The following is a 24765-nucleotide window of genomic DNA, read 5'->3' as shown; positions in this document are numbered from 1 at the left end:
AAAAACGAGCGACTACCGGCTTCCGCCTCAGTAGTATTCCAAGCTGTCACTGCATGCACTTTAGCTGTACAGCGTTGCATCATTCATAAAATGCAGGGATGTGGCATATTTACAAGAATACTGGTGCACCCCAGTGTTTTCCCTTGCGCCTGCGCTAAAAAAGCTGACTAGTGCCGGGGCAGGCAACCGTGCACCATGGTGCAGGGTTCCTGAGTTGCAGGGATGATTGGGGCATATTTACAAGGAGCTAGCAACAACGCAGCATAATTTTTTTGATGCGCGACTGCACAATCAGTGCTCCACCCTGGTCCATATTTACAAATTGATGCATTGGGCCCAATGCATTAACTTGTACGGGCCTGCGCCACATTATACCTGTGCCAGGTATAATGTATGCACAGTAGGCGTTCCCAAGTTAAAAGTCATGTAGAAATGATGCAGCAAAATGTATTGCTTTTCACTTCCTCAAAATCCCTACGCCTTCTCAAAGCAGGTGTAAGAATTGTTGCAGAGCTTTTAACTTAGGACTCACCTCTGTATTCTGACACTTTTCTGGAGTTGCGTCAGTCTTACGACCATATCCAGCAATGCAAAGCTATGGGTGTTGCTAGGATCCCCCACAGCAACACCCATTCCACACCTCTTTGCTGCAGAAAACTGCGGCTAGAAGGGCCATATTTACAACGGCGACGTTAAAGCGCTGCCTTGTAAATATGGGGCAGGGCATTGCGCCGCCGAAGCGTTGGAAAAAGTGACGCTCCCTTGACGCAATGCCCTTGTAAATATGTCACTAAGTTGCCACACCACATCTTAGGGATGCTGTATCATTGGGACACTAAACTACTACCAGTGGTGGCTCCTTCGATGAAGCGGAGAAGTGTCGCCCCAATGCTCTGCAAACAGTTTAAAAAGGTAAAATAAATGATAAGAACTAAGGTTATTACAGCTTAGGAGTGGAGTGTGGGGGGAGGGGGTGGAGCTGGGCTGGCAAGAGCAGGGGCTGGGGGGAGTGTTAGGCATACTTTAAAGTGCACAAGACTGCTTGCCTGGCCCTCTTGGGCCGGGCAAACAGTCCTGTGCACTTTGCATGTTCCCCACCAGGCTGCATTACACAGCCTGGTAGGAAACATGTACAGCACAGCTTTCCAAACTTTTTATGTTGGGGACACACTTTTTGGAGGTGCATAATTTTGGGACACAGTAAGGCAGTGTAGCGAGCAAACGTAGCGTAGCGAGCCCGAACTACCTAAGGGTGATGCGGGGGGGGGTCTCACTCACTCTGTCTGTCTCCCTCTCTCTCGCCCTCTCTCTTTCTGTAACTGTCTCCCTCGCCCTCTCTCTCCCTCTGTCTTTCTCTGTCTGTCTACCTCCCTCTGTCGCTCTCTGTCTGTCTTGATTCCTCTGTCTCCCTCCCTCCCTCTGTCTGTCTCGCTTCCTCTGTCTCCCTCCCTCCCGCTGTCTGTTGCCCTCTGTCTCCCTCCCTCTGTCTGTTGCCCGCTGTCTCCCTCCCTCCCTCTGTCTATTGCCCTCTGTCTCCCTCCCTCTGTCTGTTGCCCTCTGTCTCCCTTCCTCTGTCTCCCACTCTTTCTGTCTTCCTCCCTCCCTCTCTCTCCTTCTGTCTCCCTCCCTCTCTCTCCATCTGTCTCCCTCTGTCTGTCTGTCTATCTCCCTCTGTCTGTCCGTCTGTCATCTATCTCCCTCTGTCTGTCTGTCTGTCTATCTCCCTCTGTCTGTCTGTCTGTCTCTGTCTGTCTGTCTCTGTCTGTCTGTCTGTCTGTCTCTGTCTGTCTGTGTCTGTCTGTCTGCTTTCTGTGTCTGTGTCTCTCCCTCTGTCTGTCTCTCTCCCTCTGTCTGTCTGTCTCTATCTCTGTCTTTCTGTCTCCCTCTGTCTGTCTCTCTCCCTCTGTCTGTCCCTCTCCCTGTCTGTCTGCCTCTGCCTGTGTCTGTCTCTGCCTGTGTCTGTCTGGCTGTCTCCCTCTATCTGCATCTCTGTTTGTCCCCGTTTCTGCATCTCTGTCTGTCCCCGTCTCTGTCTGCATCTGTCTGTCTGTGTCTCCCTCCCTCTCTCTGTCTCCCTCCCTCTCTATCTCTCTCCCTTTCTCTACCTCTCTCTCACTCCCTCTGTCTCACTCCCTCTGTCTCCCTCCCTCTCTATCTCCCTCTCTATCTCCCCCCTCTCTCGATCTCCCCCTCTCTCTATCTCCCTCCCTCTCCATCTCCCTCCATCTCCCTCTCTCTCTCCATCTCCCTCTCTCTCTCCATCTCCCTCTCTCTCTCCATCTCCCTCTCTCTTTTCATCTCCCGCTCTCTTTCCATCTCTCTCCCTCTCTCCCTTTTTCTCTCTCTCCCTCTTTCTCTCTCTCTCTATCTCCCTCCCTCTCTATCTCCCTCTCCATCTCCCTCTCTCTCCATCTCCCTCTCTCTCTCTATTTCCCTCTCTCTCTCTCCATCTCCCTCTCTCCATCGATGTCCCTCTCTCTCTCTCCATCTCCCTCTCTATCTCCCTCCCTCTGTCTGTCTCCCTCCCTCTATCTCCCTCTCTCTGTCTCCCTCTCTGTCCCCCTCTGTATCCTTCTCTCTGTATCCTTCCCTCTGTCTCAATCCCTCTGTATCCGTCTCTCTGTCTCCCTACCTGTCTCTGTCTCCCTCTCTATTTTCCGGCTCTCTCACTGTCTCCCTCCCCCTGCCTGTCACCCTCTGGCACCTCACCCCAGACTCCCGGGCATGCAGGTCTTTTAGGCGGGGGGGGGGGGGGGGGGGGGGGGGTTGGGGCGCGGACCACACCGGATGACACCATCAGTGGAGGGTGACACCAATCTGTGAGCACAGCTCTCAGTGCTGCCTCGCCTCTGCAGACTGCTTTACTTTATATTTATAAAGTAGGAACGGAACAAAAGATCAGATTAAAAAAAATATTCTTCCTAGTTTAAATACGAAATGGACCAGTGAGGAACATAGAATTAAATTGCGCTGCACGTTATAGAAAGAAGCAATTTTTACATAGAAATTTGACTGAGGAAATTGAGTAAATGCCGAGCCAGCAATGCATTTCTCTTAACAAGGACAGACAGGCAGTTTTTAAAGTGGCCCAGATTTATTGATAGAGATTGTTTTTTTTATTTTTGCTTTTCAGTAAATTCGTTTTGGGACATGTTTGCATCGATTGGCTACTGCGCACTCTCCTTTCAGATGTCAGTACTTTATAATTTAAACATTGAGGGAACAGGTAAATAAAAAAAATCTAAGGATCTCTCGTTTTTGAGAAGTTAAAGGCGTCTTTAAAGGACCATTTACTTGTTAATGGGGCTTTGTTGTGAATCTCACGGCCCCCCTAGAGCAGAGTGTCTCGGAGTCTGCGCTGCTGTGGCTGACTCCGAGACACTCTTTCAAAGGAATGCCTCCTAATTAGCAATTACTTGCTAAGTGCCTCATCCTGCGACACACCCACCACTTGCAGGCGACACACTACTGTGTCGGGACACAGAGGGGCAGATTTATGAGGCCGTTGCGCCTCTTTGTGCCGCAATTGCGTCACTTTATTTGACGCAACTGCGGCGCAAACAATGCGCCCTATTTACAACGTGACGCATCTAGTAGATGTGTCACGTTGTAAAGCACTGTGCCATAAGGAGGCGTTCCTGCGCAGGGGGGGGGCGTTCCTGCGCAGGAACGCCTCCTGAAAGTGGCTGAGTGAAATCTATGAGATTTCACTCAGTCACCTTCAGGGCAATGCTGCTTGAAAACCCTGCGCCTGCTTGAAGCAGGCATAGGTCTTGATGCAGCATTAGTAGAATGGGGCACCCCCCGAGCCTTGCTGGAGCTGCGTCGCGCTTGCGACGCAACTCCAGCAATGCGCCACATTTTGCACCATGGTGCGCCGCATTATAAATGCGGCGCACCATGGGTGGCGTATCTGTGGCGCACTGTGGCGCACGTTAACTGGCGCATCCCTCGGGATGCGCCAGTTAACATAAATCTGCCCCAGAGTTTGGAAAGCTCTGATGCACAGCCTCCCTGTCCCCGCCTGAGCACCGAACCACGGTGCTCAGACCAATCACAACGCGGCATTGCAGCGTCATGATTGACCAGGGGATTGTATTGTACTGCAGTCCGCGGGACACTACACCACATCACTGCATGCAGGTTACTACTCAAAACTTCTATACTACATTCTAGGCGTCTGGGGCTGTTTCCCATTGTCGCAGGTGGATGTTTGGCTGTGAATCAATTTGCAGTGAGGCACTAGAGTGACAAGCCAACACGGGGAAAAAAATAAAGGGAGAGTTGGGAAACATCGGAGAAATTCAATTTCCACATTAACTTGCTTTGAAAAAGAGGAATCGTTGGCGGAGGAAAAAAGTTACATTAAAAACACTGGTAAAGGGCACTCTTTGTATATGTGCCCCACACCAACCCCGGGTTGCAGAGAGGCGCTCTATTTTCCTGGGAATGCATGAAAACACGGTGCTGTCTCAGAATTGCCCGGGGCGCTGTGTTTCCGTTGCTCACTGGTCGGTCTCACCACCAAGTCACAGTGAAGAACCCGCCGACCTGACTTTATTTTAGCAGTCACCCACCGAAAATTGTCTTTGCTTACATGGAGTTCAATGGGGAAAATGAAATCCACTTATCTTTTTTATTTCAAAATCTCCCTGGATCTAGTTGCATTTTTTCCAATTTCTTCCATACCCGGGGGCAGCTGCAGCAGCACACAGAGCAGGACTATCACAGACTAACTAAAGCGAGGCAGTAAGGGAAGTATGGGCTTTGCATAGCCTACGGACAAACAAATGTAAAAAGACACTTACTGTAAAGTTTGTAAACCTCTTGTGCTCGTCTGATGGCTCTGCCCGTCCGGGGGCTGTTCCAGCCTATTTATACACTTCTTTGGGGGGGCTTCACTCAGACCGAAACTGAAAGTTCTGGAATAAGTGCAGTAATATGTTATGTTGCAGGGATTAATTCACCCATTTCCCGGAACAGAGAAGGCCCTTCATTGGTAAACGCGTACCTCCTCCCTCCATCCCTGGCTGTTCCAGCCTATCTATACACTTCTTTGGGGGGCTTCACTCAGACCGAAACTGAAAATTCTGGAATAAGTGCAGTATTATGTCATTTTGCAGGAATTCGTCCATTTCCCAGAATAGAGAAGGCCTTTCCAGGGTAAACGTGGACCTCCTCCCTCCATCCCTGTCTAGCATGTGACAGTACGCCGGTGGTTTTGCAGAGGCGCAACTTGACCCGAACTTCGGGTGGGGAGTAATTTACGCCCCCAGCTAGGGCGGCTCGATCGCCGTTAGCGGCCGTTAGGACAGTCTTTTTTTCTTCCCCATACCCTCCTTCAGGGCTTTAAGTGGGCCGGGTCTCAAGGGGTCTGAACATTGGCAGTTTTTAAAAGGGAGCCTCGAAACGGGTCTCTATCGGGCTCTGTTTTGAGCCCTGGCCCAGGGCGGTCCGTGTTTTTTGCCGGACTGCAGTGACAGCAGCTTGCTGTCACTGCAGTCTGGAAAAAAAGTGCCAGGGCGCAAAACAGACTGATAGAGACCCGTTTCGAGACAGCGTGCACATCGATGTGCACGTGCTCACACCACGATGTGCACCTGCTCACACCACGTTCTCACTAGTGGAGAAGTTACGCATGACGTCATGCTGGGTGAGCGTTGTAAGGGGAGGCAAATCCTTTGAATAGTCATTTTCTTTCTGGATTTCCCCTTCTCTTCTTGAAACGCAAGAGCAGCAACATTGTTGTGGTGTCATCAGGGCTTTAAGTAGAAGCTTTTCCAATATGATATACAAATCATAGTTGCAGCTTATTTATCTTATGCAACTAACAACCATTGACAAAGCCAATAGTCCTTACTTGTTTTAAGTATGATGTATGTTGCTTGTTGTATCATATGTCTGGATGCAATGACGGAAACAGCAAAATACAAGTCGGGCGGCACACTACGCTAAACACAGATTTTTAGCATAAGTGTTTTAAAGCCAGGCCCTTAATCACATCTGCCACGTCCCTTTGACAGACCCCCCAGCTTTTTCATCCCACTTACAGCCCTGCCCTCCTTTCTTCATAAACTCCCTCACTAACACTCTCCAACAGTCCCCTCATCTCTCCATAACCCCTCTCCCATGTACTTGTCATTTTTATGGTGCTACTCATAGTTTACTCACACACAGTTCTTACGATCTGCATGGTACACGTTCTTTGCAGCATTAACCCTCCACTCAGCTTAATGATGAGCCAAAACTGCCAGTAGGCAAAATTCAGAACTCTCACCAAGGTTAACGTGACATTTTTATTGTTGACTAAAAACTGTCTAATGCGCAAGGAAGATCGTGCTTTCAAACCAAAAATCAATTTTAAACACCGCCACCACTGTGGTCACCCAAGGCTGCACCAATCACACTACCCTAAAGCCAGTCCTGCTCCCAGCAATGGGACAGGACAAGCATTTACAGGAATGGAGTCAAGGCTAATCTCATAGCCATTATATGAGGAAAAAGATCTATGTAAGTGGTGTGGTGAGATACTTCCCCCAAATAACGAGGTAACAGATTTCTTGTAGATAATGTAAGGGTAAATAGACTTCTCCCCAGAGAATTTTTTGAAACTTTTGGGATTAACTTTTCTAAAACGCTGCAGACCCTTATAGGGAATTCATGAAATATTCCAGTACTTACAAGGTGCACCAGGGAAGCCTGGCCTTTCCTAGACAGTACAAAAGGGGGTGGTAATGGACGGAGCATCTGAACCAATCAAACACTCACACACAGTCAAAAGATCTGGGTTTAATCCATCACCGTTCTTTAGCCCACTCTGCCACCCCAGTTCATACATGGCTATATGCAAATCAGTCTGACCCTGTGCCTCATGGGAACAGTCCAGCCCAAACTGCCAAGCCATGCCTTCCCTGGACCGGAAACAAGCTTCCGAGGACCGGTTTCTGGCATTCCAGCCGTCTTCAGCCCGGCTTGCTTGAATCCAGTGGCAAAGTGGGCAAGGGACTCACGTCTGAGCATACCCTGCCACACTTGTGGCGGCCAAAAGCGGTACAAAAAGGGGTGGTAATGGACAGAGCAGCTGAACCAATCAAACACTCACACCCAGTCAAAAGATCTGGGTTTAATCCATCACCGTTCTTTAGCCCACTCTGCCACCCCAGTTAAGACATGGCTATATGCAAATCAGTCTGACCCTGTGCCTCATGGGTACTGCTGGCCTTTCCTAGAAGCAGATCTCGTTTTTTTCAAACGTCTTAAGTCAGAAATGACTTCCACTATAGCAACGTCATAATGTTTTCATGGGTGAGTCCCTTATGCCAGGAGTACATTCAGTATGACAATGCCAGAAATTTATCATGGATACTTCAGCCCCAGTCATGGATACCTCTAAACATTCTCTCCGATATACAAGGGTGAGCATCATGTCATTGACACCCCCTATAAAATGAACACAGGACATCTTACGACAAGAATTACCTCAAATACCAGTTCCAACATTTTGCTCGGGATTCACCCCATATGCTAAGAATTATGTGCATCATGTCAGGGCCTTCGGCCAGGTGTGGTGGTGTGTATTCTGTGCCCCTGCCACTGGGTATGGTTGGAATAGCAGCTTTCTCAGTTAGACAGTTCAAGTCCCCACAGCAAATGATGGCGTCTTCATAGAAGCATGTCAAGGTCTGCAGTTTGCCAAAGGTAACACCTCCCATCCACATGATGTTAGTAGCCCTTGTCCATAAAACAAGAATAACCTCCACTTGCCAGACCAGCAGCACACTTGCACGCATAACACACATGCAATCACACACACTCTCACTATGTCCCTTGCACTCTTTCATGCATTTGTACTCTGTTACACTCACACAGACACAGTGCCACTCACACCTCCATTAGTCAATCTGCTTTATTATGTTAGAAAAGCTTGCCCTGCTGCTTCTGCTATACCTGCCTTGCCTTTTAGTGAAGCTTAATAAAAACATAGGCCCAGATGTATCATCGTTCCTATTTGCGATTTCTTAATAGCGATTTTTACTGAATCGCTATTAAGAAATCGCATAATGGGATGTATGTTTAAAATCACTTTTTTTTGCGATTCCTTATTATTCCTAATTTGCGAATTCGAAAGTTGCAAATTCGCAAATAAGGAATAATTTCCCATTCATTCCTATGGGCCAGGAGGCCCATAGGAATGATTGTGAAATAATTCTCAAATTGTGAATTTGCAATTTGCTAATCGCAATTTGAGAATTATTGCAAGGGTGCAGGGGTGTCTCATGGACACCCTGCTGCACCCCTGAAACTTACATGTGTGTGCATATGGTGCACATATATGCCCTATGGGTATGTATGTGTGCCACATGCCACCTTCAAAATTGCTTAATTGTGAATTTTGAAAGGAATTCGCAAATTAACACCAACCTCAAATTGGTGTTAATTTGCGATTTCTTAACCTGAATTCGCAAATTGAAATTGCTTCATACATGGCATTTAAGGAATCGCAAAATTGCGATTCCTTAAATGCTTAAGCAAAATAAGGAATCGCAATTTTTTGCGATTCCTTATTTTGCTAATTTCTCATACATCCCAAAAGATGCAAAATGTCCGTTTGCGATTCGTTAAGGCTGAAATTCTGCGAATTTCGGCCTTAACGAATCGCAAAAGGCTTGATACATCTAGGCCGTATTCTCTATACGTTATTAAATAATAATAATACATTGCCTTGTCAATGTTTGTTACAATTATGAAGTGAATGAAAATTGCACTTCCTTAAAATAGCTGTATGGGGCTTATATTTAGTTTCAAGTGGGGATCAACTAGATACATTATTGGAAAATAACTAATCCACATTCAAACATGCAATAACACAGCATCCAATGTATCTTATTAAATGCTTGACTTTTTCGGCCCCCATGGATTTTATCCAGTAACACTTTGAATTTGGGAGTTTTTGAGATCCAACATACAATGTAAAAAAAAGACATGTCCGGGAATGAAGTACTGTGGTGAATGGAAAGCCAGTACTGGCTGAAGGTGTCACCCAATGCTCAATCCAGCACCATACCCCAATGCCTCAGCCCTATTCTCCCTCTTTGTGCCATCCCACATTCTCAGTCTACTCTCCGCTCTTGCACTAGCCTGCTGTTACAGATGGAATTAAATAGGCATCTAGTACTATGGAAAGAGCAGGTATTCTGTGAGTGCCTTTGTAGAAAAATGTGTATATTCATGAGAGTTGTTTAATTTATACATGTGCAGAGTAAGAGGTGTGCCCATGTAAGTGCTGGGTGATCGTGAATAGTGTGAGTGAGTGGAGCGTGAGTGGTGAAAGTGTAGGGTGAACAATGTGCCTATGTGAGTTTTGGGTGAGCTGCATGATTGAAATGTGAGAGGAGCACCCATGTGAGTGTCTGGTGAGAGGAGTCCATGCAGATTGAGACGAGCGAGTGCAGTGTGGCGAGAGTGGTGTAAATGCAGAGTGAGTGGCGTGCATGTGTGTGGTGCAGGGTGAGCGGCAAGAGTGCAGGGTGATCTGTGAAAGTGACTCCTGAGCGCATGGTGAGAGGAGTTAGTGCAGTGAGTGGTGTGTCCGTTTGAGTTCCAGCAGACTTGTCTCTGTGTGCAGGCAGGATAAACAGAATGCCTATATGAATGCAGGCTGAGAGTTTTCTCTCATACAGAATAACACTGGGCTAGTGAGGGTGAGTGGAGGGGAAGAAGTGGAGGGTTATTGGTGTGACTCTAAGGATGACTGCTGTGCTTGTTTGCGTGTTGTGAGTGCAGAGTGAGTGCTGTGCCCATTTGAGTGAATGGTAAGCAATGTGAGTGACAGGGGTGCCTATGTGAGTGCATAGTGAGCAATGTGACCATGTGAGAGTAAGGTGAGAGGAGCGATTGCAGATTGAGTGATGTGACATATGAATTTGGGTGTGGATGAAAGTGCAGAGTGGGAGGAATGAATGCACAGTGAGTGATGTGCTTGTTTGAGCGAGTTTTGCAGAGTGAGGAGTGTGAGTGACAGGCGAGTGAAGTGTCACAAGTGCAATGTGAGTAGTGTGCTTTTGTAAGTGCAGATTGAAAAGCGCAAGGGCATGTTGAGTGGTGTGAGTGCAGGGAGAGTAGTGTGCTCACGTGACCACAGGGTAAGTGGAGGGAAAATGGCATGAGGTAATGTTGAGGGGCATGAGTGCAGTGAGGTCACTGTGAGTGCAGGGGGAGTGGTGTGCTTATGTGATCGCAGGTTAAGAGGAGGATGAACGGTGTGAGTGCAGGGTAACATAATTATTGCAGTGTGATTGCTGTGAGTTCAGGGTGAGTGGTGAAAGGGACAAGTTGGTGGAGTGTCATATGCATATATGGTGAGTGCTGGTCATGTGTGAGTGAGTGTATTGTAGGAGGAGGGTGAATGATATGTGTGCATGGTGACCAGTTTGAGTACAGTGTGATCAATGTGAGTGCAGGGTGAGTGTGAAAGAGAAGAGTGAGCAGTGAGAATAAGGAGTGAGTTATCTGAATACAGGATGCATTCCCAGACACCTGGAGTACAGCATTGTATTGACAGCTCGCGTAGGGTTTCAGATATAAGTTAAACTTTTACTATTATGGCAAATGAGGAATGGAGGGTGAAGGAAAATAGGAAATATAATAGCGTGCTGATCCTGCAACAAACTGTAAGTCTCCTGATTAGGATTGCCAGCTAATCAGATTTCTACTGGTACTACCGTTATTTTGATGCCCCAGCCAGTACAGAAATAAGTGAAATCACCTAAAGTTGGTATTTTTAGCACTTGTCTGTGCCCTAGGGCTTCATAAATGATCCATTACTAATAATCAAAGGAAACAAAGTTAGAAACGTCATATTACAAATGAATACATACCATTTTATTTACAGCCTTGTCTCAATCTGAGGCATTTTTAGACTCTTTAAACAGCAACAAATGGCTGGCATTTTTCTTTTGGAAAGATGGCATCCCTACTCGTGAGATACCTTTTCACTAATGGCCTTATTACGAGTTTGGTAGTCCGACCGCCCAAAAGCCACTTATGCGGCCGCCAGGAGACCACAGCAAGGGAGGTCTTAAACGAGCCGTATTACAAGTTTACCGCAGTGCCTGCGGTGTGGCCGCAGAGATTTTGAAGCCGTGGTGAATACTTTTGGATATGCATCGATATCTGTGTGAGCATATCGACTGCATATATTTCGGATGCACACATATGCACGAATACAGTCCAGTCAATGGATATATGTTACAACAAGCATTTACAATGCAATAGGTCTCGCAATAACATTATTTTGAGCTATTGACATATCAATATCAAGAGTGCCTCCCTGCACGTACACCTTTTTTGTCCAGAAGCAGCCACCACACGCAGTCATTTGTAAACACTTGAGTTTCCATGATGGACAGACAGGTCACAAAGCCTGCCCCCGAGATGTGGATGTAACCTGGAAGTCTCAATCATAGCGAACTAAGTCAAGTCACCAACCATTCCGCTTAGCCTTTCATCCTTCCAAGGATGACGAAATGAGATTCAACCATGAAAACAACCACGCTGCTTTTAATTCGGTTTTAAATTGAAACCTTTTTTTACCTTCAACACACATTTCTGCAGTTTAGGCCAAGTGAACCACAATCAAATATTTTAAAGCAAAACCTACACTGTACTGGCGAACACATAAGTAGCTTCATGTCTTATACATATTGTTCCAGCACTGGAGCAGAACAAATGAAAATTTGGAGTGCCGGGGGTAATTTTAGGGTTCCGGGTGGGTATGGGTTTTGGGGTGCTAGGGGGTAATTTTAGGGTTCCAGGTGAGTATGGGTGTTGGTGTTGTAAAGCGAAGGTGCACCCTATTTACTTTGAGGCCCAAGAGGAGGGGGAAGAAAAGAAACCAGAAATAACAACCTCTTGGCGGACCTGTATAATTCAAACTTTGGTCATAGCTCTATGTAAAATTAAACCATATAATGTAAATGTGGGTGTACAAGCAAAGCGCACTGCGACTCCATGGAGTATCCTGGCGCTGAAGACCACTGGGGAACCCTTCCTGGTTTTCCCTGTGAGATGGTCCCATTCTGGGTATCTCCATGGTGAAACCAGGCATCCCCGGCGTCTGTGGGGGGCCGTTGTAGAGATGAGGCAAGCTTAATGCCCAGAGTTGCCGAGTGTGTTCCCTGGTTAGAGTAGGCACCGAGGCGAGAACTATCGAGTCCGTTTTTGACCTTGGTCCACAACCCTGCTGCATCAGGAATTGAACCCTGGTCCCAGGCCGTTCTTTGCTTACAGGTCTGCCGCCTCTAACCAGTGAGCCATACCACTCCACTAATTTTATTTACTGCACACAGACATAAAAAGATAAGCCCAAGTATAGCTTTTGAGCTATCTTTATTTATAAAAGAGACATGATTATTTTTGCTTTCTTTAAATACATGAACATTTTTTTTGTTTTTATATATATATCCAATAGAATAATTTTGACTTTTTAAACAAATAACATCAACAAAATTGACCAAAGTGACCCCCACTAGAAAAGCTATGTGAAATCAAAAAACAGTCATTCCTACAGTCTCTCTATCATTCATTCTACTCATACACACTGGGACTCATACTAGGTGCAAAGTGTAAATGCAAAACCACATCTGAGAAGCACAGCTCTATTATTTATACATGAGGTAGCATTAACCCATCATTGGCTAATCCCGAAGAAATCCTTTTTCTTTTTTTCTCTAGATCTTTACATAAAGTTCTCAGACGTGTGTAGGTGGCCTACGCGCGTTTCGGTGAAAGCTGGATGTTGTCACCTTCATCAGGGCCGGTAGTGTGCAGGTTCCAAAAAGGAAGAGATGGGGGTCTCTAAAAACATCTGTTTCTAACTGTGCAAATTCACTGAAGAGGAAAGTCTGTGCCTGAACTGCTAGGTAGTCCTGTGGGCAAATATATATTTAGTAATCCACATTGGAAGATTTGGATCGCTGAAGCGATTCTTGTCAAAAATAGTTCTGCTACGTGGAAACATGCAAGTATAAAATCATATATGCAGCACCACAGTTCTGTTTATAGCTACTATGGTGTCTTTAGGGATTCGTCTCATGTGTGGCACGGCGCTTGTGTTATTTTAATATTGTTTGATGTGCCACCATCCTGTGTTGGTCGCGTTGTTTATGGCATTTTTATGCCGTAGTCCTCCGATGCGGCATGGTATGGGTGTTGGTGGGCCGGGGGGTAATTTTAGGGTTCAGTGTTGGTATGGGTTTTGGGGTGCTAGGGGGATAGTTTTAGGGTTCAGGGTGGGTATGGGTTTGGGGGTACCAGGGGGGTATTTTTAGGGTTCATGGCGGGTATGGGTTTTAAGGGGCCAGGGGGGTAATTTTAGGGTTCAGGGCAGGCTTGTGATTTGGGGGGGAGGAGTAATTTTAGGGTTCAGGGTGGGTATGGGTTTTGGGGTGCCATGGGGATAATTCAATTCAATTCAATAATCTTTATTCAGATATAAAATATCCATAAAAGCGCAGTTCAAGAAAACCAGCAATAGTTTGACTTTTGTTAAAAACACAATATAAATACAATAGGTAAAAAAAGGGGGGTTATCCGATTACAAAGACTTTGGTTATAAATTTAAGGTAAAAGAACATATTATATAATACAATAATATCATAGGGATATGGGCAGATAGCAGCATAATAATCTTGAGCAATTTCAAAGGTTCGACAAACAGATAGCAGCATATTACAATAAAGAGCAGTTGATTGTAAATTATTTTAGCAGCAAGATATAAGGATTCAACAAATAAATAGCACCATATTAAAATATAGTGCAGATGGTTGTAAAAGGTTTTAGCAGCATAATATAAGGTACAATTTAGGTTAAATCTTTGAGGGTAGTCCAGTTTACAGGTAACGATTTCATTTGGTGTTCCGCGCTATAAGGTATGTAAATTTGTCCAATGGAAAAGTGTTGTGTATTCAGGGACACCCAAATGCGTTACAAAGTGCTCATGAAGACACAGAGAATGAAGTCATCCCTCTCAAGTCCGAGAGTTTCCCGGTATGCTGTTCTATAATTAATGTTTGCAGTAGCCTTAAAGTGGGGGATCAAATACTGTTTTGTATATTTTTGATAAAAAATTGCAGAAAAAAAAAATTAACAATGTTTGATTTCTGCGAGTGCCACAGGGCATTTGCTCGAGGTAAGTATTGAATCCCAGAGGAAAGTAAAGTGAGTATTTTAGGGTGCCATTTCTGAGGCAAAAGAGCAAACTTCTCTCCCAACGACTTATGTTCTTCAGGAGATATTTAGACAGCATATGGGTTAATGGGCTGTCAGCCTCCAATAATAACATATACCTAGCGACTGATTATTTTGAGAGCTCTAAGGCATATCTTGCATTTTTATACGATTCATATAGTGCATCCATAAGAGTCTTTTTATTTATTCCCTCTTGCCCCAAGGGATTTAGAAATACATGCTCTAAATCAGAGGTCTTCAAACTTTTTGATGCCGAGACCCCCTTGTAAAACCTTTTTAGGCGTTAGGACCCCCTTCCGACAAAAGTTTCTAGAAACTGGTACTCCTCATCATCAACTTTTGACAACCATAAATGCGCCTGTTAGACCTCATCACATCCCTCCATCATTCATCCACCCACACTTTCACACATCCATCCATCCACCCTTTCATCCTTCCATCCATACATCCATCATTCATCCATCCACCCTTTCATCCATCCATCCTTCATCCGTCCACCCTTTCATTCTTCCATCCATACATCAATCCTTCACCAATCTATCCTTCATCCATCCACCCTTTCATCCTTCCATCCATACATCCATCATTCATCAATCCACCCTTTCATTCATCCATCCACTCATCATTCATCCACCTACCTTTTCACACATCCATCCATCCATCCATCCATCATCCATCCATTCACCCATCCTTTACCCATCCACCCTTCCTTCCATCCACCCATCATTCATCCACCCACCTTTTCACACATCCATCCATCATTCTTCCATGCAAACTTTTATCCATTCATACATCCATCCACCCTTTCATCCTCCCATTCATACATCCATCCTTCATCCATCCTCCCATCCATATATCCATCCTTCATCCATCCACCCTTTCATCCTCCCATCCATCCATCCATCCTTCATCCATCCACCCTTTCATCCATACATACATCCACCCACCCTTTCATCCATCCACCCATCATTCGTCCCCCCACCTTTTCACACATCCATCCATCATTCATCCATGCAACCTTTTATCCATCCATACATCCATCCACCCTTTCATCCTCCCATCCATACATCCATCCTTAATCCATCCACCCTTTCATCCTTCCATCCATACATCCATCCTTCATCCGTCCACCCTTTCATTCTTCCATCCATACATCTATCCTTTACCAATCTATCCTTCATCCATCCACCCTTTCATCCTTCCATCCATACATCCATCATTCATCCATCCACCCTTTCATTCATCATCCACTCATCATTCATCCACCCACCTTTTCACACATCCAGCCATCCTTCAGCCTTTCATTCATCCATCCACTCATCATTCATCCACCCACCTTTTCTGTGCCTCTCTCATGGGGGGGGGGGGGGATCAGTATCTCTCTGCGTCGTCTTTCTTCTTCTTTCCCGCTCATGGGAGGGCATTTCTGTGCCTCCCTGCTGGGGGCGGGGGACGTGTCACGGGACACACAGCTCCTGGTGCGCAACATCCATTGAACTCAAAGGACTACATTACAGCCACTCCCCCATCCCCCCCCCACCCCACCCCCAGCTTCCCCCAGCTCGTGTATGTGAGCCCGGCTGTAACAGCTTCAGGGACACACACACACAGTCACACCCAAGTACTTGACAGGTCTTTAAAAGACCTTTTACTTGTTAATGAGGCGTTGATGTTTTTCACACCTCGGTGTGAATTAGGCCTCCGCCGTGAGCACCCTTAGCCCAATGCCAGGAACTGCACTCTGCAGAATCTGCGACCCCCTTCCCAGGACTCCACGACCCCCCTGGGGGTCGCGCCCCACAGATTGAAGACCCCTGCTCTAAATTAACGCTAGTTAAACTTTTTCTAACAGCATAAAGCCAGGGTATGCACCCTCCCTTGTCGCAGTTAAGGTGGTTGGCTATGATCTCCCTTGTCAAAGTCGCTGCCGGGTTTTGCCAAACTTTTAGCTAAATTATAGCTGGGCGGGACCTAATAAAGTCTTCTATATAAAACAGATTTAATTCCTTACGACACACCTAGTTTGGTGAGGAAATTTGGGCCCCTAGGATTTTCTGACAGAATCGGTTTTCCTCTCTCTGGATTCCAATGCAGTTTGAAAAACTCCAGACTTCAGCGCCTTATGTGGCAGTGGGAATACACTGGGGCATATTACCGTATTTTCCGGCGTATAAGACGACTTTTTAACCCTTTAAAATGTGCTCGAAAGTCGGGGGTCGTCTTATACGCTGGTAACCAAATTTTACCGCTCCACCAACCTTGCCTATGCCTGCCTGCTGTTGTCCTTACCGGCTATGGTAGTCGTGCCGCTCCGCTTTCACAACCCAGGTCGCCGGAAAATACGGTATACAAAAGATATGAACAGCTGTGGATCTGAAAGACACAGTTCCCACCACGTTTTAGGTCCTTAAATTGACACTAACAGCTCCCCACGTACCAGCTAGTCTTTAGACTGTGCACACCGATACAGGGCACCGAGCCTGTGAGCATGCCTCGAGCCTCCGCGTCGGTGCATTTAGTGATGGCAGCGCAGCAGCTCCAGTGGGGAGGAATTCGGGCGCCCTGTTATCTGCCACTGCTCGTGGGAGGGTGGGGGGATGCAGCAGCATGTCCTGATATGGCGTCTCTCTCCTTCCGATGTGGCCAGAAATCTCGCGGTCATCGGAAGCAGAGGAGCGTCAGTTAATGGCCATAGAAAGGGGACTGTGATATTTTCCCGCCGGCAATACAGCAACATAATGTTTTGCTGCAGTTACCAACAGTACATTCCTGTTGAATCACCAAGACACTGCGTTCTTTTAAAGATCGGATGGACAGTTCTTTACACTTCATGTCACGGAGGAGGGCTAGAATCACGGGTAGTCTTATACGGCGAATATAGCACAAAACCTAAATTTTTTCATGAAAAGTAGGGGGTCGTCTTATACGCCGGGTCGTCTTATACGCCGGAAAATACGGTACCAACAACTAGCGATATTTATCGCTAAATGGGCTTAGCGAGTTTTTTTTCATCACCAAGCATCGCTGGATATTATCGCAGAGATATTATTAGCAACATTATCTCTAAAGCGATAAAATATCCGGTGATAGCGGCGAAATGCGTGAATATCGCTGAGAATACAGCGATATTCACGCATTAACGCCAATAGGGTCTTAGCCATAATATCCACCTCCCATTGGATATAATGGGTAAGAACTGGTCTGAGCAGGCGTTAGCTTTTGGAGATTTTCACGCTTAGCGTGAATATTTCCATCGCTATGCCTGCCTTGCTAATAGGCGATAGCGATGTTAGCAACTGTTTTCAGTCACTAACAGGTTAGGTACGCCCACTATGCATGTCATTAGCGATAAATATTGCTGACATGCAAAGTGGGCACCAAACCGCTCGCTATCGCCTCAAAGCTGTCACTAACATCAGTTAGCGACAGCTTGCTAATAGGGCGATGTAATTATCGCCGCTTAGCGGCCGAAAACGTCCGCTAAAGTGGCGATAATCTAATATCGCCAGGCTTGGTAATATGCTCCACTGTATTATAAATTTTAGTTATAGATAAGACTACCTCTGCTTGTTTGGGTTGGGGAAGACTCAAGATCGAGTTTGTCACTTTTATAAATTTATTTCTGCTATGGGCAGCATGGCCGACCCAAGATCCGGTGTCCGAAAATACTAGTCCCAGGTTCAGGAAAGTGCAGGTGCATAATAAATGTTCAGAACCTGAGGTTATTGAATTAATACGATGTGTTTTGGGGTTGCAGGTCATTATAAAATATTTTTTTTCATTGGTCCAAAGGTCTAAGTCTGCCATAAAAGCTACAAAACCCCTAACTAAAGTGCTTAGTGCATTCGGAGTGCGGCCCATTAGGACCGCATCATTCGCATATAGTAGGGGGGGGAGTACATTGCCATTGATGTTAGGTATGTCGTTGGTAAGCTCTGACAGTACGTTATGTAATTCATTTATGTATAGGATGAATAGAAGAGGGATCAGTACACACCCCTGTCTGACCCCTCATCCAATAAAGATATCCCTTGAAACCTCCCTGTCGTTGCTAATCCTCACCCGTGCCTTCAAGTCTCTGTGAAAATATGCTAAAAAATTAGCTAATTTCTCATCCAACCCGTATTTTAAAGGGACCGACTGTAGGAGAGTAGGGTCTGCTTCCTATGGTCACCCCCACTTTTTGCTTTTGCTCCACTGGTTTTTCGACTTTAGTATGGCTGTAGGCCTGCTAATCAGATCCATAGCCCAGCTGTTCGCTCTCTAAATTGATATCATGTACTTTAGGTACATGCCAGATTGGATATTGGATCACCCTTGTGAGTCTCTGTACAGTGTACCATAGGTACCCAGGGCATAGGTGCATCCAAGGCCTACCAGGGGCTGCAGCATGTATTATGCCACCCCTGGAGGGCCTTCTAAACTGACACCACTGGCTGATCACTCAGCTGGGGCAAGGTGGTGTAATCACCCCTTGCTTAGATATAGTATACCTATATCTACCATATATATAGACACTAAGGGGCAGATGTAGGAAGGCAAATACCGGTCGGTAACGGCCGATTTCGGCCGTTACTGACCAGTATTTGGATTTTGGGATGTAGGGGGATGTTAAAATACAGATTCGGTAATTTTACCGATTTGGTCAAATACTGATTCGTTAAAATTACCAAATCTGTATTTTGAAATGTAGGTAGCACTGTAATCAGTGCTACAGGGGTTTAAGAATTTGTTATTTACCACCAACTAGAAGTTGGTGGTAAATACTAAAAACCCTTTAAAAAGCATTTTTTTTGCTTTTAAAACAGTGCCATGTTGCAGACATACATGCCCTAAGGGCATGTATGTCTGCAACATGTGTACCCATGCACAATTGAGGGGTGCAACAGGGTGTCAAAGTGACACCCTGCCACCCTTCTATGTTTCCCCCAATTGTAATTGACATTCATTCCTATGAGCCTCGAGGCCCATAGGAATGAATGGCAATTACCAAATCGGTAAATACTGATTCAGTAATTACCGAATCATACTGATCAGGTAATTAAATCGGTAAAAGTACCTACATCCCGATTGCCAGTTCTTAAATACCGAATCGGTATGATTCGGTATTTAAGAATTGGTAATCTGGGATTACCTACATCGGGCCCATAGTAACCTATAAGTCACTCCTATGGCAGGCCTTAACAATCCTGGAGGCAGAGAGCTTGGTCTTGTGTGAGAGGATGCCCTAGCATGAGCTGAGCCCCTCTGCAGCTTTCGGAACCATGTCCTTATAGCTGTTCTACGATATAGCCATACCATATACTCTTAAATGCATTATAATCCTCGCGATTATTGCTAAATTTGATTTGGCTTTATCAAAACATAGCAGGTAATCCAGCCCCTCAAATCAGTATATAGGTAGGAGCTGAGTCTAGAGACTTTACATTATCCTGGAAAAACTCTGTTGATGTACTCTTGGACCTTTGACGTTCTACACGGATAGAAGACTGAAGAAATCTTCCTGGTGGTCAAGGAGTGACCACCCTGTGCAAACAGGCACTAACTAGTGAATTGCCAGTTTGCTTTGTTGACGCTCCTGAAGGATTCCAATGGCCCTGCTTCAAAGGAACTGGACTCCCAGACTTCTCTGACCTCGACCCACATCTGCAGCAAAGCTGAGACCCTTTGGTGGACACGAGAGACGTGGGAACGGATGCCCTGGCCATCTTGCTCTTTGCTAACTTCGCAGCTCCTGAGGCCTCCTCGAAGTTGTGCATTGGGGATTGAGAAGCCTCAAATCGGGGCACCATCTGCACCGAAGCTCAGCCCTCCACACTCCATGAGTGCCGCGTGGGGCCACTTCTGCATTTTCAGCTCGACATGTCTTCCCGGTTGCTAGCCCGCTGGCTAGTGAGCCCTCTGAAGACGATCCTTTGAAATCACACTGCTTGCCTGGTTGCTCCAGGCCGGCTCCTGCTTCCCTACAAAGGAGAAGCACCCCAGACCTTGCTGGTCTGCCTAGAAGCGAATCTTCACTTCCTGCGTGGATTGCGTTTGCCAAGGCTTGTTGGGTCCAATCAGGATACCTATGCCGCAGATATCCAGATCCTTTGTGGGACAGCTCGAATCCAGCTCCTGGTCATCGTTGACGCCTCCTGGACCACGTGGCTGCAGAGACAAACTTCACCTTCTTCATCTGAAGCACCCAACATTGCCTGTTCCTTCCTGATTCCATCCTGGTCACTGGCTAGTGACTCAGACTCTGTCCCCTTTGCTTTCAGGTTCTTCACTGCTCCGATCCACCCTTGGATCCATTCGGACACTTTGCTTCTGGTCGCCTGCAGCACTTCTTTGCAGCTCTCCATAGGAAACGACGACGAAACCCGACAGGATTTGGCACCTATGCACCCGGCTTCCCTGGGTGAGGTAACACGAGTACTCCGGTGCTCCCGTGGGTATTGACTATCCTAGTGTCCTAGTATAAGAGGGTTTTGTCCTAGTCCATCCGGACGTGTCTTGAATCAATTAAACTGTAACTTCTTCGTTCCCATTGAAAGTCTATGAGAATCCCCGTGTGTGTTTAGACACTGCACACGCCTCCTGTGGGCCTCCTACTTCCTAACTACTGGTTGTTTAGTGTAGCCCCAGTGATTCTCTAAGCCCTAGGCCTACTGTGTATTCTGGTTGTGGTACTTATACCACTTTCTTAGTATATGGTTTGCTTGGCCCCTGTGCCAAAACTGTATTTGTGCAACTTAACATATGCTATTTAAGTCACTTGTATTGTGCTTTGTCCTCTGACCTCATAAAGAGTGCAGAGGGGTTGTGTTTAGAATAAATACATATATATTTGATATAAACCTTGTGTGGTGTCCTTTCATTTGGTATTCAAGTGATTGTAATTGGTAAAACAGCTGGCTTCACATGCCCTAAGACTGCTTTGTCCATGCTACCGCTAGGATAGCTGGTCTATAAGGTTGACTTTACAACCAATCACCATAAAGGTTGTTTGGACTGGTGCAAGGTGCCCACTAGAATAGTGGACATCATATACCTGGCCAACTTCTCATATTGGTGTGCAGCGGTTGGGATATGAACTTACTGTTGTTTTACCATTATAATCGTAAGATATCATTTTAAAGATCACATTGAGGTACCTAAAGGTACATATAAAACAAGTCTTAAAAATACTTAAGGTCTACTGAACTTAGCTGTTGTAGATTAAAGGGCCTAGCACACCCTGACTACAACTCCTAGAGAGGTTTTAGTAGATACCCTTAGTGTAGGTAGGTGCACACACCACACCATGCTAGAAGATGTCATTGAGAGTAGAACCCACTGGTTCTCTCCCAGTAGAAGTTGACCCTCCAAGGGCACCTTCAAGATATGACACACTTACCTTCCATGAGTTAAGGCACTTGTGTACAACTATGACGATGAAGCAAGGATCAAACCCTACACTTAGGCACCTAACAGAGATATTAGAGGCATATGATGTGACCAGGAAAAACCAACCAGGTCCACCAGGCAGTGTAGAGGGAGGTCACCCCACCACAGAGAATTCCTCTGAACATAATCAAGATGATGAGATGATAATCAGGATGAGGATGAGGAAGTGGGTGATGATCAGGTTCATGTTGGTGAACTGAACCAGATCAACCTAAGCCTACATGGGACTGAGAATGGCCTAAATCCATTCAGGTCCTCAAGCAGGCTTAACTTTGGTCCAAGAAGGAGGCGATCCCTGTCCAGGGAATCTCATCATTCTATCCAGTCAGGAGGCTCTGATGCCTCTGCTCAGAGGAGGATGACTTCCCCTCAGAGGAGGGAGCACCAGGCCAGAATAATTTTCTGCAAATGTCGAAAGCACAAAAAGAAGTATGCTGTGAATAAGCGAGGAATAAAAAGAAATGTCAATGAACTCGAATTAGAAGAGTTTAATAATCAGATATATAAAAAAGTGAAAAATTCCCATCCCAATAAAGATGCTCGGAAAAAGCTAAATAGACAGTTTGTAGAGATTGAAATGGGTGAAATATGAAAAGTTGGCATCTGGTTCCATTAATAGTCATGATAGTAAATATCATCAAAGAGGGGATTGATTGAGCAAGGATTTGCACGTTAAGCGACTTGCTTGTATTCATGAACCTCCAATAACCTTAACTATGTAATCAACCTGTTTTGTCTTACTAATCTGCCCTTGTATGACATTGGGGTGTCCGAGAGACGCTTGCTTATGTGTCTACTGATATTAATACGCTTGCAACCTAAAATGGCCGCTGCTACGCGGGAATTTGGACTGCCCATGCGTCGGTCATACCCATGTGACGTGACGTATTCAAAGTCTTGGTGGGAAGCTGTTTGCACTTGCACAATAAAGCTAAGATGGCTGCTCTGTGTTCTCACATGACCGAAGCTTGCATTGCTGCTTTTGCTAAGCTGTTCGTTCTGCTTAAAACTTAATGCTTTAGTTATTATAAAGTAATGGGAATAGTATAGTTCATGGTATACAGTGAAATCATTTATTCTATGTTCTAAAACTGTTTCTTTTCCATTTTCATGTTACACTTCGAAACCTGGCCTAACCTATTGTAATGCTGTACTCCCATCTTGAATGAAACTGCGTCTGCGCGAGATCCGCGAGTCTGCAGAGCAATGACCTTTGAAATCCCGCCAAGGAGCTGATTGACTGAGAAGATGCTCCTGGGAACCTGAACTTCAACCCAGCTAGAAGAATCTGAACTGTACTACAGTTGTAACAAATGTATACAATATTATATTCACCATTGTTAACCGAAAGGCATATGTCACGAGAACCTGAAAGTCAAGGGGAGGATAGGAAATTCAAATGAGGAGCCTGAGAAAGTCTAAAATTTAGGTGGTGTGATGACCTGTCCTCCTCCTTTGTCCAATCAAAATTGGGGATCCTTACACTTGCAACATTGGGGGGTGGTACACTGACCCGAAAAACATTATAACTAGCGTAGGTTTAGCTAGAGAAATTGTCTGACTTGTCCGAATAGCTGACCTGTCACTTGCCCAACGCGCTCAATAGGTGACTAAACAGAGAGTCGCGGAGCACTCTGTTGGGAGGTTCGAGAACCCAATCAGGGTTCTAGAAGGTGAAAGTGCTGGCGAAGCAATCTGCTGACAAATGTTCGAGAACCCAATCGGGGTTTTGGCAGATTCCTTGCAGAGAGGGAGTAGCGCAGGCGTTGCAACCGAAGCTGCAGGTGTTGGTCTTAACCTTTGGAGAACCGGTCCTGATCCAAATTCTGGGGTTATCCTGTCCTGACTATCCATGAGCTGCACCTGCTCGCCTACTGGCACTAGTGATGGGCGAATTTTGCGAATCTCGCGTTCGCGAATTTTGCGAATTTGCGAACTCGCAATCCGCAAAATCCGCGAATTCCCGCGAATTTGCGGATTTTTTTTTATGTTCGCACGGGTTTCTGCAAGTTCGCGAGGGTTTTGTACAATTTCGCAAATTGCGAAATTGTACAAAACGAGTGCGAACTTGCAGAAACCCGTGCGAACACAATGTGCCCAGTAGGGTATGTGCCTCGTCTTGTGTGAATAAAAGGTCAGAGAAAGATCAGTTCAGCAGATTAAGAGAAAGAAGATCCTGGTCACAGGAACAGCACGGGTATTGCGCTCGTGAAAGTCAAGGATGCAAAGCCTATCCAGCATCACAGCTGATTTTCCACGGTAGATTTGGGAAGAAGGCACACCTGTCCAGCCTCGACGACGCTCACAATTGTTTTTGGGCTAATGAATGAGTCACTGAATTTGAGCATCAACTAGTTCGAGCGTCCATGTGTGTGTTACTATGCAATCGTCCCGAAGGGCGCAGGGGTCCCTTGAGTGAGCTGTGAGCTGTAATTATTTTACAATGGCGCCAGCAAGCTGCCAGCGCCGTTGTAAAATAGTTACAAAGTTAGCTTGCACAGGAAGCACTTAGATAAAATAAAGCAGCACCTGCTTCGTTTTATCTAGTGGTTCCTGTGCAAGCTAACTTTGTAGCCATTTGCGCAATCTCGCGAGAGTACGCACCCGCATTAACGTAATTCGTCGCGCCATCACGTAATTCGTCGCGTGATCACATAATTTGTCTCACGATCATGCACCTTGAGAGTATGAGATCTCGAGCACGTCATTCTCCACCGCAAGCGAGAGCGTGGGGAAATGAGCACGTCATATCAAACGCAACAAGGAGCCAGAGACCCCGAACACGTCATATCCAACGCGACACGGAGCGAGAGAACACAATCATGTCATTTTGGACGCGCCATCGACATCCGGAGGGAGTTATGTGAAACTCGAGTACTCGAATATGTAAATGTTTCAATTTGGAGAAGAATATCAGCTCTAGCAGCATGAAACCTTCTTCAAATGATGATTTGGATGAAAAAAAGTCCTCAGATTGACATTTGGCTGTTTTTTTTGTGCAAGGAGTCCTTTTTTAAAAAGGTGGGGAGAGGGAGGAAGTGCCACAGAATCTCCAACTTCCTGTTCCTGTCCAGCAGGCTCCTCCCA

General features: G+C 45.9%; 1 protein-coding gene across 1 annotated transcript in view; it reads right to left on the bottom strand.

Annotated features, from left to right (window-relative positions):
* LOC147682140 (guanylate-binding protein 1-like) overlaps positions 1-4848 on the bottom strand; it is a 392581-nt gene extending 387733 nt beyond the window's left edge. The window contains exon 1 of the mRNA XM_086943549.1: positions 4809-4848. The gene's annotated coding sequence lies outside the window, so the exon portion shown is untranslated. The remainder of the gene's footprint in view (positions 1-4808) is intronic.
* Between the last annotated feature and the right edge of the window lie 19917 nt (positions 4849-24765).

The sequence above is a fragment of the Lissotriton vulgaris genome, chromosome 11 (assembly GCF_964263255.1).
Source record: "Lissotriton vulgaris chromosome 11, aLisVul1.2, whole genome shotgun sequence".
NCBI classification, from domain to species: domain Eukaryota; kingdom Metazoa; phylum Chordata; class Amphibia; order Caudata; family Salamandridae; genus Lissotriton; species Lissotriton vulgaris.
This window is presented reverse-complemented; position numbering and strand designations above follow the sequence as displayed.